Genomic DNA, 23,755 nt, shown 5'->3' on the forward strand with positions numbered 1-23,755 from the left:
GGGTGGTTATAAATGGCGAATGTTCTTCATGGATCAAAGTTAAATCAGGCGTTCCGCAAGGAACAATTTTAGGCCCGATATTGTTTTTATGTTTCATTAATGATATGCCTAATAATATTTCATCAACTATTCGATTATATGCGGACGATTGTATATTGTACCGTCCAATTTTCAATGTAGATGATTGCAAGATATTACAAAATGATTTAGAAGTTTTAAGTAAATGGTCTGAAACATGGATGCTCGACTTTAATGTATCAAAGTGTAAAACTATGAAAATGTCTCGAAAGCTTCACGATATAACATATAATTATTCTCTCAATGGACAGGAGTTAACAAATGTAAAGTCTGAAAAATACTTAGGTCTTGTAATAAATGATTCTTTAAACTGGAACGACCATTGCACTGACTTATATACAAAATGTAACAGGATCATGGGAATTATAAGACGGAATTTTGTTAATTGTCCAAAGTCTATTTTAAAAAGTCTTTTTGAATCACTAATTCGCTCACGTTTAGAATATTGTTGTACAGCATGGGATCCCTATAGAAACACACACAAAGAGAGGATTGAACGTATTCAAAAACGTTACGTAAGGATGATGTGTAAGGATTGGTCTACGAGTTATAACGTGTTATTACAAAATGTCAAAATGAATTTATTAGAAAATAGACGAAAGTACCATAGACTTGTTTTTTACTATAAGATTGTAAATAACTTGATTAATGTAGGAGAAGTAAATAGGTGCACACGAGCGAACAGAATAGGAAGAAATGATAATACTTTTAAGATGCACGTTCCATATGCCAGAACAGACTATTATATGAAATCCTTTTATCCCCAAACAATTAATGAATGGAATCAACTCCCACAAAGAGTAGTAAACAGTCAATTGCTAAATACCTTTAAATCGGCTCTGGTAAAACATCTCAATCTAGATTTTTAAAATAGAAGTGTCTTGCAATTTCTAACTTGTATTTCTGTTGTTGTATTTATATTGAACTATAACCTATGTCATACTTCGATATTTTATGTATTAGTATTTACTGTGTAATTATGTATGCCATTTTACTGTCCATATCTGGGATGCAAACTTGTATGGGTTTTTCTAAACCTTGTTTTGTAACCCAAGACATGTATATATTTTTATATTGTCTGAATAAAATAAAATCAAATCAAATCAAAATCAATCACATGTACCATGCATTCTTTTCGAGGCAGCCGTAAAATTATGGATCTTCAGTGACTGGTTTCTCAGAAACTAGTGCTATAAAGCCAGTCACAGAGAAATTATGATTTCGACCCGAGTCTCTTCTAAGTGCATGGTATAATTGACTTTATTCAAATATAGAATTTCTTGGTCAATTTCGTAAGTTAGCCACACAAATGCTATTTATGTTCATTCAATTTCGCCGATTCTGTCACCGCAGCTGTTAATTTTCTTTCAAATTCGATTTTTAGCGTTTAAATTCATAAAACGATTATTCAAAAAAACATTTTATTTTCATTCGAATTATTAAAACGTGTTTCTTTTTCTTAAATTTTCATTCAATTTAAAGATACATGTACTATATCCCTTTTGCAGCCAACATCAAATCTGTAGAACTTTGCATAAATTATTAATATGTTATGTATGTCCTATCTGTGAAGTTTAAACGTAATTAGCAGTGTCCTAATATTCAAATTATGAAAGGAAATCTGTTTCCTTGCTAGACTTCACTGTCAGACACTATTGAGTGACTGACTGGCCTTTTTTCTTCTTTGGTAATAACATACATAAAATGAGCTGTATTGGGTACATAAGCATTTGTCTACATCAATAACCACTTCTTTTTATGGCCAAAAATAAACTGATTGAATCTTGCGCAGCATAAAACGTACGCCCATTCGGTACAATGGTCTAAAAATCAGACTATTACTGGCTCTATAGCTCTTAAGTCTATTGAAAGCATTCCCCCACCTAGCCTGTATGACCGAGAATACATGAAGATTAGCAATGTGACACTTTAGTCTAGTGGGTAGGCAATCGCCTGATAACTGGAAGGTATCGGGTTCGACCCCCAGCTGTTGCGTTTTTTTCTTTTGCTACATCTACAAATCAGCAAATCAGCAGAGAGGTACAGAAGACAGTACAATAAGAAAGCAAAGGAGAGAAAGTTTGAAGTTGATGATGAAGTCCTTCTTCTACTTCCAAGTGACAACAACAAACTGTTGATGCACTGGAAAGGACCCTTCAAGGTGGTAAAGAAGATAGGACAAATGGACTACAGAATTGATAAGGATGGAAAGATAAAAACCTTCCATGCAAATCTTCTGAAGAAGTACTACAGGAGAGAGGAGAGTGCAGGTGGGTTTGATGTTGCTGGTGTCTCTGTTGTGGATGATGGCTTGTCTGAGGAATGTAGCGAAGGAGAGAATGAAGATGTAAACCATTCTTCGAGAAAGGATATTCTTCATCTCCCCAATCTTACCCCAACAGAATCTCTCAAAGATGTGCAGATCAGTCCACATCTAGATGATAAGCAGCGTGAGGAGGTCAACTCTCTTTTACGGGAGTATGAAGAAGTTTTGACTGATATGCCGGGATTGACAAACTTAGGTAAGCATGACATTAAACTTGTCCATAAGGAACCCATTAAGAGTAAACCGTACCCATTACCACATGCTTTGCGAGGTAAGGTGAAGGAGGAGGTTCAGAAGATGATAGATGTTGGCATAGTTGAATCCTCGTCTTCTCCTTATGCATTCCCGGTAGTGATGGTAAAGAAGAAAGATGGGACGATCAGGTTTTGTTGTGATTATCGTAAGTTAAATCAAGTTACCGTAACTGATGCAGAACCGATACCTGATCAGGAAGAAATATTTGCAAAACTTTCTAGGGCCAAGTATTTCACAAAGATTGATCTAACCAAAGGGTATTGGCAAGTACCCTTAACAGAGGAAGCCAAGGAACTGACAGCATTTGTGACACCAGATGGTTTGTATCAATTTCGAGGCAATCGACAGCTAGCTGGCAATCGACAGCTAGCTGGCAATCGACAGCTAGCTGGCAATCGACAGCTAGCTGTCGCTAGGTTTACAACGTTTTACATTTTCAATTATAATTTCCTACTTTTATTCACTCTCTACAGTCCCGTACTATCCCTTTTTTAGTCTGTAAACAACTTTGCAACACGAAAACAATGATGAACAGGGTTTTACTTCTCGTATAAATTTATTAGAAGCGCCCTATGTCATTTTGCACGAAGTGATACAAAGGGCCTTTCAAATTTAAGTCTATTGAAAGCATTCCCCCACCTAGCCTGAATGACCGAGCAGAATCATTTAGTGCTCAACAATAAAAATCTACAGTCTTGGCTAAAGAGGTCCATTATTTGTTTGTTTATTTAGTTATTTTATTTAATGTACATTGTACAGTACTATTAAATATCAGGTATATTGGATGCTCTGTTTTAAATACAGTCAAGATTGCCGAGCAATGAATTACATCCTGCTTCTTGTCCTCAAACCATATCTTTCTGGTTTTTAAAACGGTATCATTTGAATTTCCATTTCCAAGCATTATTTTGAACTGTCCCGAAATTGTTTTCCTTTCTTTAAATGAGACTACAGCCCCAGTCTAAAGTGCTTGTCCTCCCAGACAAGGACAAAGAGCCTCTTCGGTAGGTTTAGGGACAATGCATCAAAATAACGCGGTCATTGTTGCAATGTCAGGAATGCTATTATTACCTCCTCTTTGGTAATCTTCGCATTTGACCAAACAAAAGTCACTCAATGAAGGGAGGGTCAGGTTTGTTTTCAATTCACTAATATTATTGATGCCATGTCAGAAAGAGCTGAGTAGTTTGTTACGTAACTATTCAAAAATTGCAGGTGCAAGCTATTGAAAACAGAATCGAATAGCCAAGCTTCCCTATTCATTGGTGCCCTGTTATAGAATTCGTAGCATATACTGAATTGAATAGACCCGTGTTCTATTCATTATACTATGTGAGGGCAGTGGCCTCTTGTCATATCACTTTAAGTTTAAGTCAGCAGTTTGCAAATTAAATGAAATAAACATAAAACCTCACTATTATATCAGTAATATCAGTAACTGAAAGAAAAAAAATACGGCCAATCTTGACAACATCGGACTACAAAAATAATGATAATAATGCATCCCGAAAGCGTCAAATCAGTAAATCGGCACATTTTGTAAAGTCATTAGCATGCAGAAAGTGTTAACAACAAAAAGCGAACCAGTTATCACGGTGAGGCAAAATGGTCTTGTGGATAAAAGTGATCACTTCACAATGCAATGTACTCGGTTCGAGTCTCAGTTTCTCCTTTATATAAACCCATGTTATTTTTTTTTCTTCACTCCATAATATTGACTTGTCATCTCTTTTTTAAAGGGGACACCCCCCCCCCCCCCCTCAACAAAGAAAAAATAGCATGTAATACTCTTTCTTTAACAAGCGACTCTCTGAATTAGTCAGAAAACATCTTTTGCTACATCTACAACAATTAGTGTAAGTATGAAGAATACATGAAGATTAGCAATGTGACACTTTAGTCTAGTGGGTAGGCAATAGCCTGATAACTGGAAGGTATCGGGTTCGACCCCCAGCTGTTGCGTTTTTTTCTTTTGCTACATCTACAACAATAAGTATAAGTATGAAAAAAAAAACATGGAGATTAGCAATGTGACACTTTAGTCTAGTGGGTAGGCAATCGCCTGATAACTGGAAGGTATCGGGTTCGACCCCCAGCTAAAGAGAGCCAAAAAGAGACAAGTGAAGAGAACCCAATACACCTCATCAGTGTAATAAAGTCTGATGATCTTTATCTACATACTTACTTCAAATATTTTGCCGGGCAGATATTATTATTTATAAAAACAAACCAATTTTGGAGTTTTATAATAAATATTATTGTTGTTGTTGTTGTTGATGATGTAAAACAATGAGAAAATAGGGACCTTTTGCGGGGGGGGGGGGAACAATGTAGAAAAAACTACAGGGGAGCCTTGGGATTTTTATTTGGGGGGGGGGGTGGGTATCGGCGCGGATTCAGGATTTCTTAGGGGGGCCCAAACTTGAAATCAATTTGAAATTTAATGTGCTGAAATAAAAAAAAAATCGTGCCGGCCGATATTTCACTCAGTGGTAGAGGGGGAAGGGGGAGGGGGGAGGGGGGGGGGGGGGGGGTAGAGAGCACTATTTTTTTGTTTGGCCCTCGAAAATTTGAAAAATCCCCCCCCCCCCACATTAATCGCCAGGGGGGTCCCAGCTGGCAATCGACAGCTAGCTGGCAATCGACAGCGTAGCCTGGCGGCGGTAGCGGGTAGCCCCAAAGCCATGTCCATTTAAAAACTGGATTCAAGAGCCTCTTATTGCTAGGTTTACAACGTTTTACATTTTCAATTATAATTTCCTACTTTTATTCACTCTCTACAGTCCCGTACTATCCCTTTTTTAGTCTGTAAACAACTTTGCAACACGAAAACAATGATGAACAGGGTTTTACTTCTCGTATAAATTTATTAGAAGCGCCCTATGTCATTTTGCACGAAGTGATACAAAGGGCCTTTCAAATTTAAGTCGATTTGACAACTAATAGTCATTATTTTCCCACTTATAGACATTTTCAAGCCCCCCCCCTTTTTTTTTAGGGAAGTTGTAAATTAGTATTATCTTTTAAATGCCGTTGGAATTTAACCTTTTCATTTTATTGGCCTGCAAATGGGACATAGTATGTAATAGCGTCTTCCGTGAATTCAAATTCGTTTCTTTGCATACAATTTAACACGTTTAGCAGAAAAATTAAACATGTAAATCTTACCCAGTATGATATAGAACCCCACAAGCTTAGTTCCATGCTAAATCCATTTCAAATTGTATAGGTTGGTAAGCAACAAACATGTTATTTATCCTCACTAGGGGTGTATACCCACTAAATCATCACGATTTAGCAACTGAACGTTCATGTGTTAAGTAGATATAACCTAGCCACATCAATATAGAATTAGCATGGAACTGAGTAAGAGTGTCTTTTTTATGAATATGCAATGATATAAGTGCAAGCAAAGTGTGTGTTTACAGACTACAGTTGTATTTATTAGAGTGGCGTACCATAATGGTGGGGGGGGGGGGTATCAATTACGATTGTGACTGAGATGGTAATTGTGACTGTGATCACGATCGGGATTGTGATTCAGTGTGATGGTGATTCAGATTTTGTTGTGATTATGATTGTGATTGAACTGATACTCATAGATTGTTCTTAACATGTTCAATACAGACTAAATAAAATTAACACAGATATAAATGGCTTCAAAGAGATTACAAACATCGTATAAATTATCAAAAACAAAACCAAACAAAACATAAAAAATGAATCAATGTTTAGAGTATTGATACCCTCCCCCTACCATTATGGTACGCCACTCCAATACATACAAATACAAATCAATGATTATGAATATACAATATTCAGAAAATAGTATCAATTCTTCAAAGTTCATGAAAGATTTTGTGAAATGTATGCAAGCAGTATGATACAAATCATATGGCCTGGGCAAAAGCATGGGGAAATCAAGTTTTGGGGGATAAAAAAAGAAATTAATGGGACAAATATATAAAGCAATTGATAAATAGTGAGGCAATGACGTCACAAACTGATAACCAAATTTGCAATTTGTGTTGTGATTTTCTAAGTCCCATAGCTCTTTATACTTCATAAAAATTCATAACTTCCCTGTTAGTTATCCGATTTTACTTAAATTTTGTTTGCTCTGTTTGTCTTGTTTTTTCTGCATCTATTAAAAGCAAATTATTTTTAAAGTGGAATTAGACTTTCCCATAATTCTCTCATTCCCTCTCTTTATTGCATAAAGAAAATATGAATATAATCTTTTGCTTTGATTAAGAACATTTGAACATTTTATCAGTATCAAACAGGGAAAAGAAGTGGAGAGGAAATTATTCAAAACGAACATTTAAGATACCTGCTAAATGTTCATTCGTGATAGATACGAATGCAAGTATGCTGTGGAAAAATTCATTATAGAGCGATGATAAATCAATTATTTGACGTCGATTGATTCGTTCATTTTACATGAATGCGGTGACTTGTCGGTAAAAGACCGGCAGGCTGTGGTATCTACTCAATCTATCAAACGATACGAAATCTAGCTGTAGTTAATACACAGACGAGAAAATAAATAAAGCAGGTAGATGCCAGAATGATGACGATGACAATGATTACAAATTTGAATACAAAAATAATCAAACAATCTGTTCTGAGGTCATATTTATTGCAATTTTAGGCAGTTTTATCCACCAGCGTGTTATTGAACAATATTTATGCTCGATAAAAAATGTTTGTAAAAGGTATGTAATTTTCCCAGCTCAGCACATGTTCGCAACTTTTTTTAAGGGTGGAGCTTAGCAGGTCTGAACTATAAATGATTCTAAGAAAAATATTTAAGAATCTATGAAATATATTTAGATGTTTGAATAACAAAATATGAGTTGTTTTCAGCCCTGCAAATCAACAGGAATCAACTTATGTTTGGATGTCACCCGACATTTAAAGGGACTTGGTAAAATTATTTAGATGAGATAAAATTGTGCTAAGGTAGTGAATTCAATGCTAGATGTACAATTAAAGATAATCTGAAAGTTTGAGTGAAAACAGACCATTATTAATGATACAAATTGGGAAAAAATGAACTGATCGATTCCTGGATTCTCCCAACTGTATTATTATAATTTAACTACATATTAGGTGAATGTAAATCGTAACAAAGCAATGAATTGGCTCTATATACCATTCCAGACATTTAAGTGTTGGAAAAAAAGAAGCCTGTTTTGTGTCTTATTTTCATGGAAAACAGTTGGGAAAGAAATAAATCAAAAATTGGATGGGAGAATTTACTGTTAAAGGGTGTCGCATAGTGACGCCTTCAAAGAAAACCATAATATCTTTGTGGTTTGAGACTTTGTTCAGGATTTGTTTGCATTTTAGAGGGTTAGTACAGTAGAATAAATATAATAAGTAACATTTCATACCAAAATGACGCAGTTTTTTTTATCAACCTTCCGATGTTTCCGATCGCTTCTTGCTCTGTTGAATTTGTTATATTTTTTAACGCTACAAATTTCCTGTTGTTATTTTCTGCATCCTCTCTCTCTCTCTCCACGTTCTCTTGCAGGTGCGGATCCAGGGGGCCGAGCGGGCCTTGCCCCCCCCCCCCCTGGTGCAAAAAAAAGAAAGAAAAGAATACACTACCTTGTTTTTTTTTTGCTCAAGGGGGGGGGGAGGGGGTGTTGAGTATAAAAAAAAGCGCTGACTCCCCCCCCCCCCCACTCCAACCCCCCACTGAGCGAAATATCGGCCGGCACGATTTTCAAATTTCAGCACACTAAGTTTCAAATTAATTTCCAATTTGGGCCTCCCCCCCCCCTAAGAAATCCTGGATCCGCGCCTGCAACCTTCTAATGATACTAAACACAGCGATAATTATCCATGACAAGAGAGATATAATCCATCAATCTTGAGTTTCCCATTTTTTGGAGGGGTTTATTTGGGCTGGGAAGTTTCAGATGAATACCTGCATACGACGACCCAGTTGCACTGTAGTGCGCCACTAACTTGATTGGCTCACCCGAGATTTCAGTGAGAGTCCCCCGTTTAAGCATATTTCATAATTATGTGGTGACGCTACTGCTCACATTTTGTAACTTTTAAAGTTAACAACTAAAATGTTCATACCCCTACCAAGTTTTGTCATTTCTAAGTATGTGGAAAATTGATTTGTCCCGATCTATATTTTTTGAGATTGTGACCTTATTAAAGCTTACGTCTAAAGTATTCAACAATTTTTTTTCTGTCTCTCTCTGTCTCTGTCTCTGTCTCTGTCTCTTTCTCCTTTTACCAATATTTGTTCCTCCATATTCCTCCATATTATGTATCAATTGAGGGTAGTCATGCTATCAAGCTTTGCTTACTTTATCAGCTCTCCTGTATGATGTTTTCGATTGGTTACTTTTATTATTCGACATTATATTCTTTTGAAATGTGTAAAAATGTGCAATGTTTTGTTTGTTATATATGTTTGTAAAAATGCAAAAGAAAAAGAAAATCAAACAGAAATTAGTAAATCAAATCAAATCAAATCAAATTAGGCCCTTATTAACCAGTCCACTTGACTGGCTCACCAGACATCTCAGTGAGAGTTTCACCTTCAATTGACTACGTACTACCTGAATTGATACAAGAATTACCTTGTCATTACATGTACAAATTAAATGATCCAATTATTCATGCTGGTAGTTCGCCTTCGGAATGCCACTCTATATTAATACAGATATTAAGGTACGAGGTCGACTGGACTTTTTTGCAACCTTGATTTTTGCAAATCGACTCAACGAATGTGCTAATCATCTGGAGCGAAATACCCTCATATCTAACCCAAGGCTATTCAGTAATATCATTTGACCAATACTCGACCATTAGCCTTCAAGGAGTATACAGGTGTAAAATGAGATTATGAAAGCTGCTGTTAAACATTATAAAAGCCCGTTCTCAAGACATATTTTAAATCAAAACATTTATTGCTTCTCCCAACCAGAACCAATTTTGGTAGACACAGAAAAGACGCAGTTCATATTATTCTACGGGAGATAATTCCGAGATGGCGCGTGGAGGAATGTGGCATATTTTGGTGTTGGTCTACACAATCTTTGGTATTCACATGAGTAAGTATCAGTAACTCTTAAACAATACAAATAATACAACTACATTTACAACACGCAAACATTTAAAGCGACTGATGTCCTACAAGACTCTGAAATCAATCATAAAATAATTGTTTCTTACGTTTTAGTTATTACTCCTGGGAGGTGTTTCACAAAGATTCTAAGTCGAACTTAACTCTAAGTTGGACTTAACAATTATGGAGAGCCATTTGTAGCCTTATAATAAATATATTCAACAGCAAAAATTCAAGTATTTGTTAGACTTTTCATAAATTCCCCATCAAGAACATAAAATCTCCCATGATAATAGAAAATATGAATGATTTATATCAACTTGTTATGCCTTTTAAAATATTTATAAAGAAATATTTTCAAAGATGCTAATGGCTTTCAAACTTAGAGATAAGTTCAACTTAGGATCTTTGTGAAACACCCCCTGGGTTGGGACAGGGGAAAGTATATGAATGCCTTACCCAAGGACAGAAACCCTGCGGCTGAGTCTCAAAATCGAACAATGAAATGATTGATTGATCGCTATGCATTCTCTGGTGCTATGCAAAGGGGGTACATCATAGAAAGGATTTAGATCTACACTTTTAGAAGATAAAAGAGAGATAGAGAGACTTTTAGTGGTTTGAGCCGATTAGTGACGTCTAATATTGAAGTTTAAATTTCATATATAATAATTCGAATCAGTGCCGTAATCCAAATATAATATGTAACAATTAGAAAAAATAGAAGAAACAAAATTTTAGAGAAAACAGACGGCAGCGTAAACGTGTCTCGTTATCGGCTCTTAGTCATCAGTATGGGACGTATTAAGTTAAAAAGGTTAGTACCTCTGCCAGTTCTCCCTCCTCCGCCCCATCGCTGACCCAATTTCATCAATTCGAGGATATTTTATGAGTTTTTGATCCGACCTAATATTGGTCATTTTTTTTTTTTTTTTTTTTTTTGCATCAAGGCGATCTCCATCAAAACAGGAATATTATCGATAACCGTCGACAACAAAGTTTGAGGAATATTCTATAGTTGATGAAAAAAAAAGTTGAGAAGATTTATAGGTGTGATGGATAAAAACAGCATTGGGTAAATTTGTGCTTTAGATGTGTCATTCGACTTAAAAGTCCTTAGACAAACGACAAGTCGATCAGATAGATGTAATTAAAAGGCAAAAAAGTGTCATTTAAAGAAAATTCTAGAAAGGACGAAAACAATAAAGAAAGAATGGGAGGCCTATTACTTTGCTCATTTTACGTTGCTCATTTATCCTTTACAACTACAATCTTATTGACAAGTTTTAATTTGCTTCTTGTCTTTAGAATGTATTTCTAAGATATCTCCATGACATTTTACAAATGACATATTAATCAAAAATATGTCAGTGGTGAATTTAATCAAGAAATAGTGAATTAAAATAACTTGAATAGAAAGGTTTTTCGGGAAATGCAGAAGAGTCGGGTACTTGATTATTGTTTACTGAAGCTATTCACGAACCATGAACATATATAAATATATATATATGTATATATATATATATATATGTTATATTCCTAAAATGTCCTGGTTCTAAGTAGCCAATTTAAACAGAGCAGAACTCCCTTTTACAGTTTCTTTTTCTTACCGTGTAAATTTCTATTCAATTATGCGTTTGAACCATGATCATACCTTACAAGTTTTATAAAATTGACGTGACCCTTCGAACCCTTGGCTTTACATTCGTTAACCAAATTAAACAATTAAAAAACGGATCTTGACTGTCGAGTCGTTAGTTTATTACTCTTTATAATTACACAAAAAATAGTAAAGATACGATATTATCATGTTTTAAAAAATCGAATAGCCGGAAAACATGTAAAAGGTTTTTAGAACAAATTTCGCACTTGATGACAAAAATATCTATAAACACTGTCTTGTTACGTTATTCCTGATTTCAAATAAGTATAATTTCTAGTGATTAAACAACGTGGTTTCATCAGTAAATGACATAGACAGGGAAGGCACAATTTGCTACAAAGCAATTTTCAAATTCGTTGCACTTTTTTTTTTATTGGTTTTACATAAATTAATCTTGTTATTATGCATGGGAAGGTTGAGAATGATGTGATAGTTATGATCTTAATGATTTTTTTTTTTTTTAATCAAACTTTTTGATAGTTTATTAAATATGTATTTTTGAAACTATTGTAAATATATTTTTTTTATGTATTACTTGTTGTTGTTGGTTATTTGTGTTGGGTGCACAGATAGTAAGATCGAGCTCAAAAAGACACGATGACGATTGTAGAAGCAGTATAGTAGTAGTAATAGTAGTAGTAGTAGTAGTAGTAGTAGTAATAGTAGTACTCTCTAAAAGAAATCGAGTGATCACGGACGTCACTCCTCTGGAGAGTAAAAATGTAGTGAAAATAGAGTGAACATTCACCTTTTTCTTCTTAGAGACCACTCGAAAATCAATCGCATTCACTCCTAAACAAGTGATCCCTGACGTCACTCCCAAGAAAGTGAAAATAGAGCGTAAATTCCCATTTTTTTTGGAGAGAGAGTAGTAATAGTATTCTTTTATTTATTTATTCATTAAGTCAGTTCGTGTCACTATGATGGGGGGGGGGGGGGTATGTCCGACACACGTAACAAACAAAAAGCCTTCTCTTTTGCTTTTGAATTTAACGAGAAATATTCACCAATTAGCTCTAAGCATCATTAATACTTGTCCTGGATAATTTAGTCCAACATACGTCTTAGATGATTAACGAAATATTGTGTGCAACTTCTTCAAATTGCTGTTTTAAATAAACAGTTTACTGTCCGGTTACACAACCTGTCCGGACACACAACATCTGGGTATAAATGTTACCAGGTGTGGTAGAACTAACTTGATCGATTATTTGCAAGGGTTACCTACTTCAGAAAAGAAAGAAAGACTTTAATAATGACGCTTTTTGATAAGCTTTTTAATAAGCAATGTATTCCTGAATCCCATGATAAGCATTCAGGGGCCCGTCTTAGGGCCCCTGGTGGGGTCGAGACGGCGGAGCCGGCCCCGGAAGCTCAGGGGTTTTAGGCGTTTAATTAAGGTCAGATGAGCATTTTTTTTGTATACCTTATTACCTTGTGACACTGGCATGTCACTATTTGGCGTGGGGTGCATTCTGTATAGTACGTTCTGTATAGTACGTACCTAACTATCTGTACCAGTAGAAGTCAGTGGTACCGGTTCGTGTTCTGACCACATTTAAAGTGTCGCGGGCGGGGGGGAATGGATATGACGAATGCGTCACATCATCTTGTTCACTAGTGGCGAGTGGGCGTTGACTGAAATCGAAACGTTTTCAAATGGAACCGACCGATTTGTAGCCTGCTCGGTCGCCGCTGGAATTAAGGCATCGCCCAGCGATTTTTGGAGAAGTCGAGCAGGCTGTCGAGCCCAAGCGATGGCTGAGCGGTGCTCTGTCGATTTCCCGTCGATCGCCGGTCGATTTTAGGTCAAAATTGGGCGAAATCGGAGAGCTTCTCTAGTGAACGACTGATGATCCACCGATTCCCGAGCGGTCTCCTACCGGCCACCGGCTGATTTTAATGAAATTGCCCGGCGGCCGGCCGGTGATCGGCGGGGCACCAAAATACGCTCGGTGCCCGGGGGGGGGGGGGGGGGGGGGTCGCCGCCCGGGCACTGGCCTAATCGAGCGATATAAGTCAAATCGAAGCTGCGAGGTCAACGGCTGCCGGCCGATTTTGAACTCGCCGCCCAGTGACCGACCGATCTCCCGGCGACGACATGGCAGTAACTGGGCGGCGACCGTTCAGCAGCCTTTGACCTAGCGGCTTTGATTTTAGACCTAAATCGCTCGACGGTGAACGCTCGATTAGGTCGGTGCCCGGGAGGCGACCGCCCGGCCACCGAGCGTTTTTTGGGCTGCGAGTGAAAAGTGAGCAGGCGCCGCCGAATTTTAACTCCGCGCTGAAACTTCAGCAGCGACCGAACGATGCCCTAAAAACAAATGGTGCCCGGGTGGCCGCTGCTCGATGCCCGGGCGAAATTGGCTAAAAACTCGCCGCCCGGCCGCCGAACAGGCTACTTTTGGGGGTTGTGACCATAGCTTAACTGGGTGAACACGCGCTCTGGACGTAGACGGCGTTCTCGTCGACACAATCGAAAATGCCTTATTTGCTACGGTAGGACTGTGTCTTTGACTCGCCAACCTAAGAGTCACCGTGTCCAAAAATGAATGCAAAGTTAAGGGTTTAAATGTTGTATGTTAGTTTTTGGCACGCTAACGGATTGCCGTATAGGATATGATTAATGCGGAGAAAAGAAAACAATGCAAATAGGATAACATCTCATGTATCCAACAAGCATCCCTTCCATTATTGGGTCTTGTAACACAAAGCTTAGCAATGGATTGTGCTATTGATTTTTGCGATTGATTGCATTGATCACTATGTGCAATCAATCTTAAAAATCAATCGTACAATTGCTTAGATTTGTATAATGGGGCACTGATCACCGAGCACCAGTTATACGTGGTAGACCTAGTGACGAAACCGTTAGTCTGTCGTCACTTTCATATTTTGTAACCATTATGTAAGATAAAACAGTACACATTTACAATTGGAGTGTACCCAATATTATTAGATAATACTTTACCTCACAAATATGAATGTTCCCTTTATTCCAAATATATTGGGTACACTTTTATGGAGTATATGAGCATGGCAATTATTTACTAAGAATCATTTACCAAGTCTATGGCATATATCTATGATATATATGTATATATATTTTATTTTGAAGGGGAGGGGTAGTTTTGAGGCTTTTATATCGGTCAAAATTGCCAGAAAGAACCGTTGAATAGAACAAAGGGTAATAGCCATATTCAAAAAAATTGTGCAGCCTGCATTTATCATCTAATATTTTTTCTTACTATTTCTTATACCAGCCCGCTTGTTTTACTACACGAAAAGGACTGAATTAGGCGTCACGAATCTAGACGGGAGTGGGAATAGAACCATCAAAGTATTCTCCACCGAAACAACGGGTAGTTCTCTCAGCAAGTACGGCAGCAGGCTGTTCTGGTCAGCTCAGTCACGTTCTACCACGAGTTATGCCATCACGAGCTTGATCAACGAGTATGATATGAAGTCATCCACTCTCACGATTCACAACAGTACGGTGACATTGACGAGTGGCAACGATCTTGCCATCAGCCCTGTGACTACTCGGATCATATCAAACAGTAAGACGCCTGTGTCTCAGGCCGCGTCAGATCTCTGGATAAAAACATGAATATACAAATTATACTATTTTTGAGAGCCATTAATGTCTGGTGTTTTAAAATATAACTTTGTTTTTTCATTTTTTTCTCCATTGTATCCGCTTTTCTATGTTATTTTAAGAAACACAAAAAAGATAACATGATACAAATAATTTAACAAGTTAGTCTGTTTAATGAGAACTCATCTGAGCATGCACAACTCTTTGCGCAGCCAGGAGGCATTATTATTCATTTATTCATTATTTCTTTTAATAGAGTAGTTTCATTCAGTTCCACTGGAAGCCAGTGGACCTGCTTTTCAAGAAAGCCCTGCATTATGCAATAACAGTGTCAAAACATAAGAATATTAATGCAATGATAAATAATTGTACATAGGCCTACATGTGAAATGTCAAATTAAACATATATCTTTTTGGAAATATCACTATTTTAAGCATACAATATCTATAATTATTGCACTAACTAGACCACGGTTAGGGTTGTGGCTCTTACAGGAGATTCTCGCTTGTGACACCAGCGGAGGCGTACTTGAAAGCGAAGACCGCGTATTACCTGGTATAGACACATTGAAACCAGATATTTTTCCGTTTAAATAATGCCTGCTTAGTCATTTATCCTTCCATCATGAGTATGGTCTCGTAGTATGCACTTAAAAGACGTGCGCTTTGAAATGATGGTATTTTAAGCAATTATTAATTCAAAATCATTTTATATGTTTTCAAAACCAAAATAAACCAAACGTATCAGCCATCCACTTAGTTTAGACAATTGGGTTTCTGAAACTGTCACTTCATGCTGTATGAAATTATTAATGCGCGACTTTTTGTTGAGGTTTTTTTTAATGTTATATGTTAACTAGAAAATAAGCTTTCAAATCATGTACACATTTAACTAAATATCATTTTGAATTATTGAATAATTCACGCGTAAACTTGGGGTTTCTTTATAGGGCCTAAAATAAAAACCTGTTGTAGTGCCAAAACATGGGTTGGTCGGTCGGAAAAGTGTTTTTTTTTTTTTTTTTTTTTGTCGCCCTCTTTGGGCCGATATTTTTCAGTTTTGAATGTTGTTTTTTCTTCCCGCCCTCTTTCGGCTGATATTTCTCAGTTATTAATGCTTAAATACATGTGTTTCAGCGTCATCATTCCATTCATATCTTGTTCACCTCATAATAATCCATGGTTTGCAATGTTGTGTTGATCGAGATGTTTACAACTTTACGCTAGTAGAGTTTTGAAACTAAGGCAGAAGACGAGTGAGAATTTGTAAATGATTTGATTTCATGCATTTATATCCCATTTATCCCAACAAACAAAATACTTTTTAAAAAATAAATTAATAATAAACAAATCTAAAAAAACGGTAAAGAAAATAAAAATTAAATGCCGACTGTAGATTTTCAGATTTTTGGGTCGGTAGCAAAGGGCAATACAACAAGATTTTATTTTAGGCCTAGGGTCACTTCAATTTTCTTCTTCTTCTTCTTCTCCTTTTTGCATGCATCTTTCAGCGTCAAATGCACGCTGCTCAAACATATATTATGAACACAATACGAATGTAAATATATATTTGCAATATAACTTTTTATATTTATATATATATATATATATATATATATATATATATACATATATATATATATATATATGTATATATATTTCTTTATGAATTAGATTTGACGATTGATATTAAATCCATGTATTTTTTAACAGCTCCATATAATGAACCCGTTGCCATCCAGGGTTGCCCTGACAACATCGTCGTCAATATCGACGACAACGCTTCGAATGCGCCATCGATCTCATGGACCGAGCCCGTACTCAACAGCTGGTCCAGCTGTCCCACAATGGTCTTTCTAGGTCCAGGAACTAACGGAGGCGATTTCCCTTTGGGCATAACCGAGCTGTCCTATCGGGCCAGTGATGCGGCAGGAAATACAGATGATTGCCAATTTTCTGTGACTGTACGCAGGTCTAGTGGTCAGTTATCATTCCCATACTATTATTATTATCATATTCATTATTATTATCATTATTATAATTATTATTTTCATTTTTGTTATCATTGATTTTTTTAAGAATTTGATTATCACATTGTCATTTTATTATTATGATTAATATATATTATTATTATGTTTAAGATCATTTTTATTATTGGCATTACCATTGTTATTTTTGTCATCATTATCATTATTTTCATAAGTATCATTGTCGCTGTCATTATTTTATCATGATAATTAGCTGTTTGAATGAGTGCTATATATTAGGTTAATCTTAAGGTGTGCAACAATCAATCAATTTAGGTAATGTGTTTGCAAAATAGAATTATGATAAGTATTGGTTGATTGCCCGTCTACAGCCAGCATTGTCCTGAGGCACTATTGAAGTCATTCAAGTATCGGCTAAATAAGGCAGTAATCTTGACTATGTAGTGCCAAATTATATCAATTCATTTTAAATCAGTATTATTAGTAAATATAAAGTTGAGTCCTGGTCATGCGATTGCATTGTGAAAGAAACCTTCTGGAATCGATCATAAAATGTTGAACATCTATCATATAATATTAAGTATTGGTGTGTACTGCAAGGTTCTGGAATCATCAAAATGATAAGAAATTTGGCCAGTCGTGGTGAATTTACAAGCACTGTACACAGAAAAATGTGTATGGGACTATACGCGACACGTGCGTTATATCTATCAGGTCCAAATATATATAATAATTTACCAAATATATTTTACCAACATTTTTTTTTATGATCACGTATTAGTCAAAACATGTTCTTTGAGAGGGGGGCGTTTCCAAAACTGGTCTTTACCTTTAATTATTTATTTATTTGTTATCATTATTATCATTATAATGATTATTTAGTTTAGTTTATGCAAGATAGTATTTGTTGATATTAAATTATTAAAGGTAATACAAAGTTTTGGGAAATTTTGAAAATTGGGTGGATAGTGATTCTTTATAATTTTTATATATTTGGATGACCCTGTGGATGTATTATAAGCACTAGAAAATTTAGTCCCTAAAACACTTTTGCTTTCGAGACAAATTAAATATAAAAATTTACCGGTGCTCCCGGTAAATTTTGATAAATTTCAAACAGCGCCTACGGCCGTACAATGGTAGCTGCGACCATGAAAATTTCAGAATATGTAGTTGTGATATATAATTTCCAAACGTGAATAGCTAATCGGTCAATTTTAGTCAAGAAACATTGTTTTATAGCTGAATTAATATCTTGACCTTGGGAGGGAGCTATACAACATAAAGAGTTAATTAATTACAATTTAATAACTTTAGACTCGATTTCAACCGCGATAACGAGCAATGAATATTGTAGGATCACATAATTATGCTTCCATTATGTTAATTTGAAACAAATTCATGACCCCATACCAAAACTTTGTATTACCTTTAATATTGTATCATCATTTTTAGTAATATATTATATTGTGCATTTCCCCACAAAGATTAATACCCCTTCAATGGTGCTTTAGGAAATATACAAATTTTCACTGACTCACTCCCTTAATGTTTTTTTTTTTGCTCATTGCGCCATTGCATTGTGATATTAAAAACAATGATCTTTCGCACCTCGCTCGAATGAGTGCTCTCTTTAATTTTTTTTCTGATGATGTTTGTTTTGTCTCAGCAGATGAAACGTTGCCCCCGGCTACGGGACTGCCTGACTGTCGTCAAGTGCATTCAGGTAGCACTGCGCTCGTCACTTCATTTTCTTCCGTTCTTCTAGTCCTTTGCATCGCCCTCTTCCTAATCGTCCTCAAATAGGTCATTGATCGTCCACACATCTTCGCCCTCTTCATTTAAGCTATGCCGTGTCCAGCTAGTTGGTCGTGAATACTCTGCGTTTTATATAACCAGAGCCATGGCGAGATAATGCTAAAAACAAAGAGTGGCGGCCGTGCTTTTGCTCCATCGTCTATGTCGTTGAACAATTCAAGATATAAATAGGGCTAAGTTTGTAAGAAGGTATAAGGTCAGGTATAAATAGGTTAAGTTTTGTTTTTTAGGCAGTGTTAAATTTTGGAAATTCGGTGATCCCGGAGGATTTTTTTTTGCAGGGGAAATTATCGTAGAAACGAAGAATAAATGGCGATGTGCCCATCAGTGACGTATTTCTTATCTTTCATTTTTGTACTGTGGTTTGAGTGTAAAGGATAAGTTGAGGAGTTTCCGATATCTTAGTTGTTTATGCGTCTGGAAATTATTGTTATTTAAGTAAAATATGTGGTGGTATATATATATATATATATAACTATGTATATGGATTACGTTAATAGAGAATTCCATGTTTGTTATTCAGTCGGAATGTTCTGATACTCCTATATAATACTAATGAATTCATATGAAAATCACATAAACATTAGAATACATGTATTTATAATACTCTTACATATCAGATATAAAGGCTACTCTACCAGGTAAAGTTTAGGCTCTGCAAACCAATATTTCATTATCTTTTTCATTAACAGAATTTGGAATGGTTTGAAAACAAAGCACCTTGTTGCTTTTTATAAACTATAGATACAAGGAAATATATTTAGAAAAGCTATATGAGGATTTTTGCTCTTACTGTTTGTCGTATTAAATCAGTCGAATCTGTCCAACGACGTACGGTTCAACTGGACGACTTCTAAACAGGATAATAAACTCTTTGATTAAAAAGCAAGAAAATTTACCAGGTACATGTTCCCTCTTGTTATCGTTATAAACCAGAACATGGACTTGGTATCGGATGTCATTTATATATCTGGGTGGGGTGAGTGTGTGTATAATTCGTAATTAACCCTATAACGGAGAAGCACTCCTTTCTCATAGGCCCTCTTTTCGCTCTTCTACGCGCTTCTGCCCTTTCTCGTTCTATCTCTCTTTACCTCTCTATTTTCCTCACCCTTTCTACTTTATTTTGCATAAACATGTACCTCTCAATTCGCAGATTGTTGCGCCATGACTATCCATCCATTTATTTTAAGTGAATTAGAGTGCTGTATATGAGTCATGTTATCAAGATATTATTGGCTTAAATATTGGTGTAAATTAAAAAAAAAATTCTCAAGTAGAAATCCGTCGTATATCACTTTTATTAAGATCTTGTTTGTAATATGGATTTGTTTTGTCGGTTCTATTAAATACATGTCTGTGATATTCATTGAACTCCTAATATACATGCTTGGAAACAGTATTATTAAATTCATTATTCACTTAGAAATTGTTACAATCATGAAAGTACAAATAAAGGAAAATGCGATTCAAATTTACTATGTAATATGTCAAAAAATGTTTTTTATTCAGGAAATGAAAATTATTTCTTTGATGTCGTGTAGTTCGTTAATGTAAGAATTTCTTCAACATAGCCAATACATCTTCGAAAATAATATCATTCTCTGTAGAAATTATACGTATTACAACAAATGAATAAATAAAAGATGCAAACAAATACAATGTTTATAATTGGTATAAAGATTTACATTCATTATCTGCATCACTATTATTAGACTATTCTTTGTTTGTTTAGTAATGAAACTGGAACCAAGACCGAGATATTATCCATAGCCAAATTGGCCGGCAGCGCATATTTTTTTTACACAACTGTTTAGCCACTTTCGCGAAAAAATTCCAAGAAGTGCTCTGGTGAAAGAGCCTAAGCCGTCCACCATGGACCTACTTGTAGTAGGTCCATGCAGGGAGGTGAAAGAAAGGAGTCGAAACTCTTGTAATTTATTCAAACGCATTCGTGAGTTCTAAAGCGTAACAAAGGACTGTTTGACATTCCACTTGGCTTTGAAGTTCCATGCTCCGAGCCGCGCTTCCACTGCGGGAATCTTTGGAGGCCGGGGGCCGTTTCTCGAAACCAACTCCATGACAGTCATATCTTTGTCGGCGACCTACGCAGATGTCATGAAGCGGATAAACCGTTTCACAAAGCCATAACAGACATGATATCGATATATCGCGATACTAGCAGCTCAAGAACAAAGTCTTTGTCACGATCCATTTTATTTATCAAGAATAACCCAAAACAAGTTTTGGGGCTAAAATTGTTCAAAAAGAAATATATACATATAAATTCTCCTAAAATAAATAATAAATAGTGTCATTATCAAATGTAGATCACCAAACGATTTGCATATTTCTGTAAAGATTCTTAAATTGAAGAAAAACCGGTGAGTGTTTTTTTTTCGACAGTCGAATGAAAAGTTAGTTGAAGGATACCGTAAAGTGATAGTTTATCAATACGTACTTTTTGTTTATTGTGACGAGGAATTTTAGGCAAAATACCTTTTCTCAGCCAGTTCTTATTCTAGAGTCTCATAAATACTCGTTATATAATTGATTTGACATTGAAAATATAATTTGGAAGAAGTAATTAGAGAGGGAATAATAATGCAAATAGGCTCCAAGGTATGACGGTATCCTAAGAAAAGACTATGGATCGACTACTGAAAAAGGTGTGTAACATTCTTATCTATCTTATTTATATGTTATAGTTTAATGATTTGTGATTTAATGTTTATATTTAGCTTTTTAAAGTTTCTGTATAATTTGTATTCTCACTTTTGTACATTTGCATTTCGCATCCCAGAGAATTACGTACCGAACTCGTTTATATTTTTCTCAAAATGATAGTGAAACTAAATCGTACATTTCGCGGCCCATGGAATGGCAACAAACTGACTTGTGATGGCGCTTTACAGCAATTAAAAAGATATGACGGGTTCGGAGCAGTGACAACTCGCTTGTCGCGGAAGTTGTCGCTCATCTTGGCAAAGACGGCTTAGTGAAACACTTAGCTGACAAGTTGCGTGGCAGTGGCGAGATGTCGTTGATCTTGTAGTTATGACGGTTTCGAGAAACGGCCCCCAGGCACCAGTTCCACATTTATTACAAAATATTAAATTACCGGAAAAATTTCAGTGTAATTTTCAACTTTATATGGGGATTGTATTGGGAATAGTGCATTAAACATTTTTTTCAAATTTAGGACTCCGCCCTTCCAATAATTTTGTGTCAAAAAGAAAAATTAGATCCTGACAAAAACTTAATATTTTAGGATAATGCACTAATTTGTGCATGTTTTAATGTCCCGTTGTGTAATCTATGATTTACAATCTTCGATAACTTTAAGTTTGCTAATGCGTGTTTTTGCGTGTGTTTTTTTTGTATTTTTGCAGTTGGAGAAAAGGATGAAATTACACAAGTTTGTGTTCGCTTGTTCTACTCTTTACACATTCAACAATGGATGAGAAATCATTGAAAGGGACAGCGACCAGTTGCTGTGATACCATTTTCTGATGTAGGAATTCTAAATCCTGAAATTTCATGCGCTCTTTTATCTCACCACCTGGTCAACAGTTGCAGATTAGCGCATAACTTTTCGGCGGCTTGGAGCATGGGGTCAAAGGAGAGCGGCTTGATTCTAGTCCTTCTCTATCACGTCTCTGGTCCATGCGTACACCCAGGGAGAGGAAAATGATAGAAAGGGGGGGGGGGGAAACAAGGATAGTGGAGAGGATATGGAGAAGGAAAAACATAGAAATACATAATTGAAGAGCTGTAAGAGGATCATAGATTGAGACTAAGGAAACACAGCTAGGGAAATACATAAATAAGGAGAAAGGAAATCTATCAGATTAAAAAAAAGAAATAGATGACGAAGGAGAAAAGGATAGATTGAAGGAGAAACAAAGAAATACATAAAACAAAAGAAAAGAGGTTAGAATGAAGGAGAACAAAAGAATAACATAACGAAGGAGAACTGGGGCAGTGGGGGGTAGATTGTGGAAAAACAAAGAAATATATAATGAAGGAGAAAAGGATAGATTGAAGAAAAAAAAAGTACATGACAAAAGAGAAGAGGATAGATTGATGGAGAACACAGAAATACATAATGAAAGAGAACAGAGGATAGATTTAACCCGAAACAAATAACAAGTATGTACACATGTGCAGCTCCAGCAATCCAACACTGCTAAGGGTAATGCTAGACTCTGTCTCTAGTCGTTTGCACGGTATATTTGACTGAAGTGGCTAAACAGTTGTGTAAAAAAAAATATGCGCTGGCCGGTGTCATAGGCGATTTGTTCCGTGCAGGCGATCGGTTCCTCCGGAACCGATCGCCTGGATATGTACCCGCCGATTTGTTCTGGATTCGTAGATTCGTTCCGCTAGTCACAGGCGATCGGTTCCGGCCGGGCGATTCATTCCGTGGAACCAATCGGCGGGATATTTAGCCGCCGATCCGTTCCGAATCTCATCGGAGAGCGTGCGTGCTCACGTATTATTGAATACACGCCATGGTACACCCCTAAAGCAAAATGAACTATTCTGGTCGGCCTTTGCAACCAATCAAACTTCTCCAAATTAGCTACACCAACGATTGCCAATTTGAGAACTTTGTATAGAAATGCAGATTCCCGTTGTTCAAATATGTTGATAATTGCGGCCAATGATTGACCACAAACAATAACTATAGACAGCGCCGTCGCGAAGCGACGGGGACTGGGTGGTCTAGCAAAAAGGGCAGTTGTTGCCATAGGCTTAGTTTGCCTGTAAAAGCAGATGTCGGGGTGTTTTCTAATCAGGCCTTTTAATTTGGTTTGAATGCTGCTTTATATGCCTTCCGGATAACTCCTATTCGCAAGAAACCTTTCGATGTTCCTGCAATCATCACCAAATTGCTCATCTGCCATTTTTTATGACTATCGCT

At 36.2% G+C, this 23,755-nt stretch overlaps 1 long non-coding RNA gene across 1 annotated transcript; it reads left to right on the forward strand.

Annotated features, from left to right (window-relative positions):
- Window positions 1-2,260: 2,260 nt before the first annotated feature.
- LOC754988 lies at window positions 2,261-19,134 on the forward strand. Its single transcript, XR_004063838.1, has 4 exons — window positions 2,261-2,600; window positions 14,688-14,984; window positions 16,736-17,002; window positions 18,683-19,134. It is a non-coding gene; the product is annotated as a hyalin (long non-coding RNA).
- Window positions 19,135-23,755: the final 4,621 nt, after the last annotated feature.

The sequence above is a fragment of the Strongylocentrotus purpuratus genome, unplaced genomic scaffold, assembly GCF_000002235.5.
Source record: "Strongylocentrotus purpuratus isolate Spur 01 unplaced genomic scaffold, Spur_5.0 spur5_scaffold_13, whole genome shotgun sequence".
NCBI lineage: Eukaryota > Metazoa > Echinodermata > Echinoidea > Camarodonta > Strongylocentrotidae > Strongylocentrotus > Strongylocentrotus purpuratus.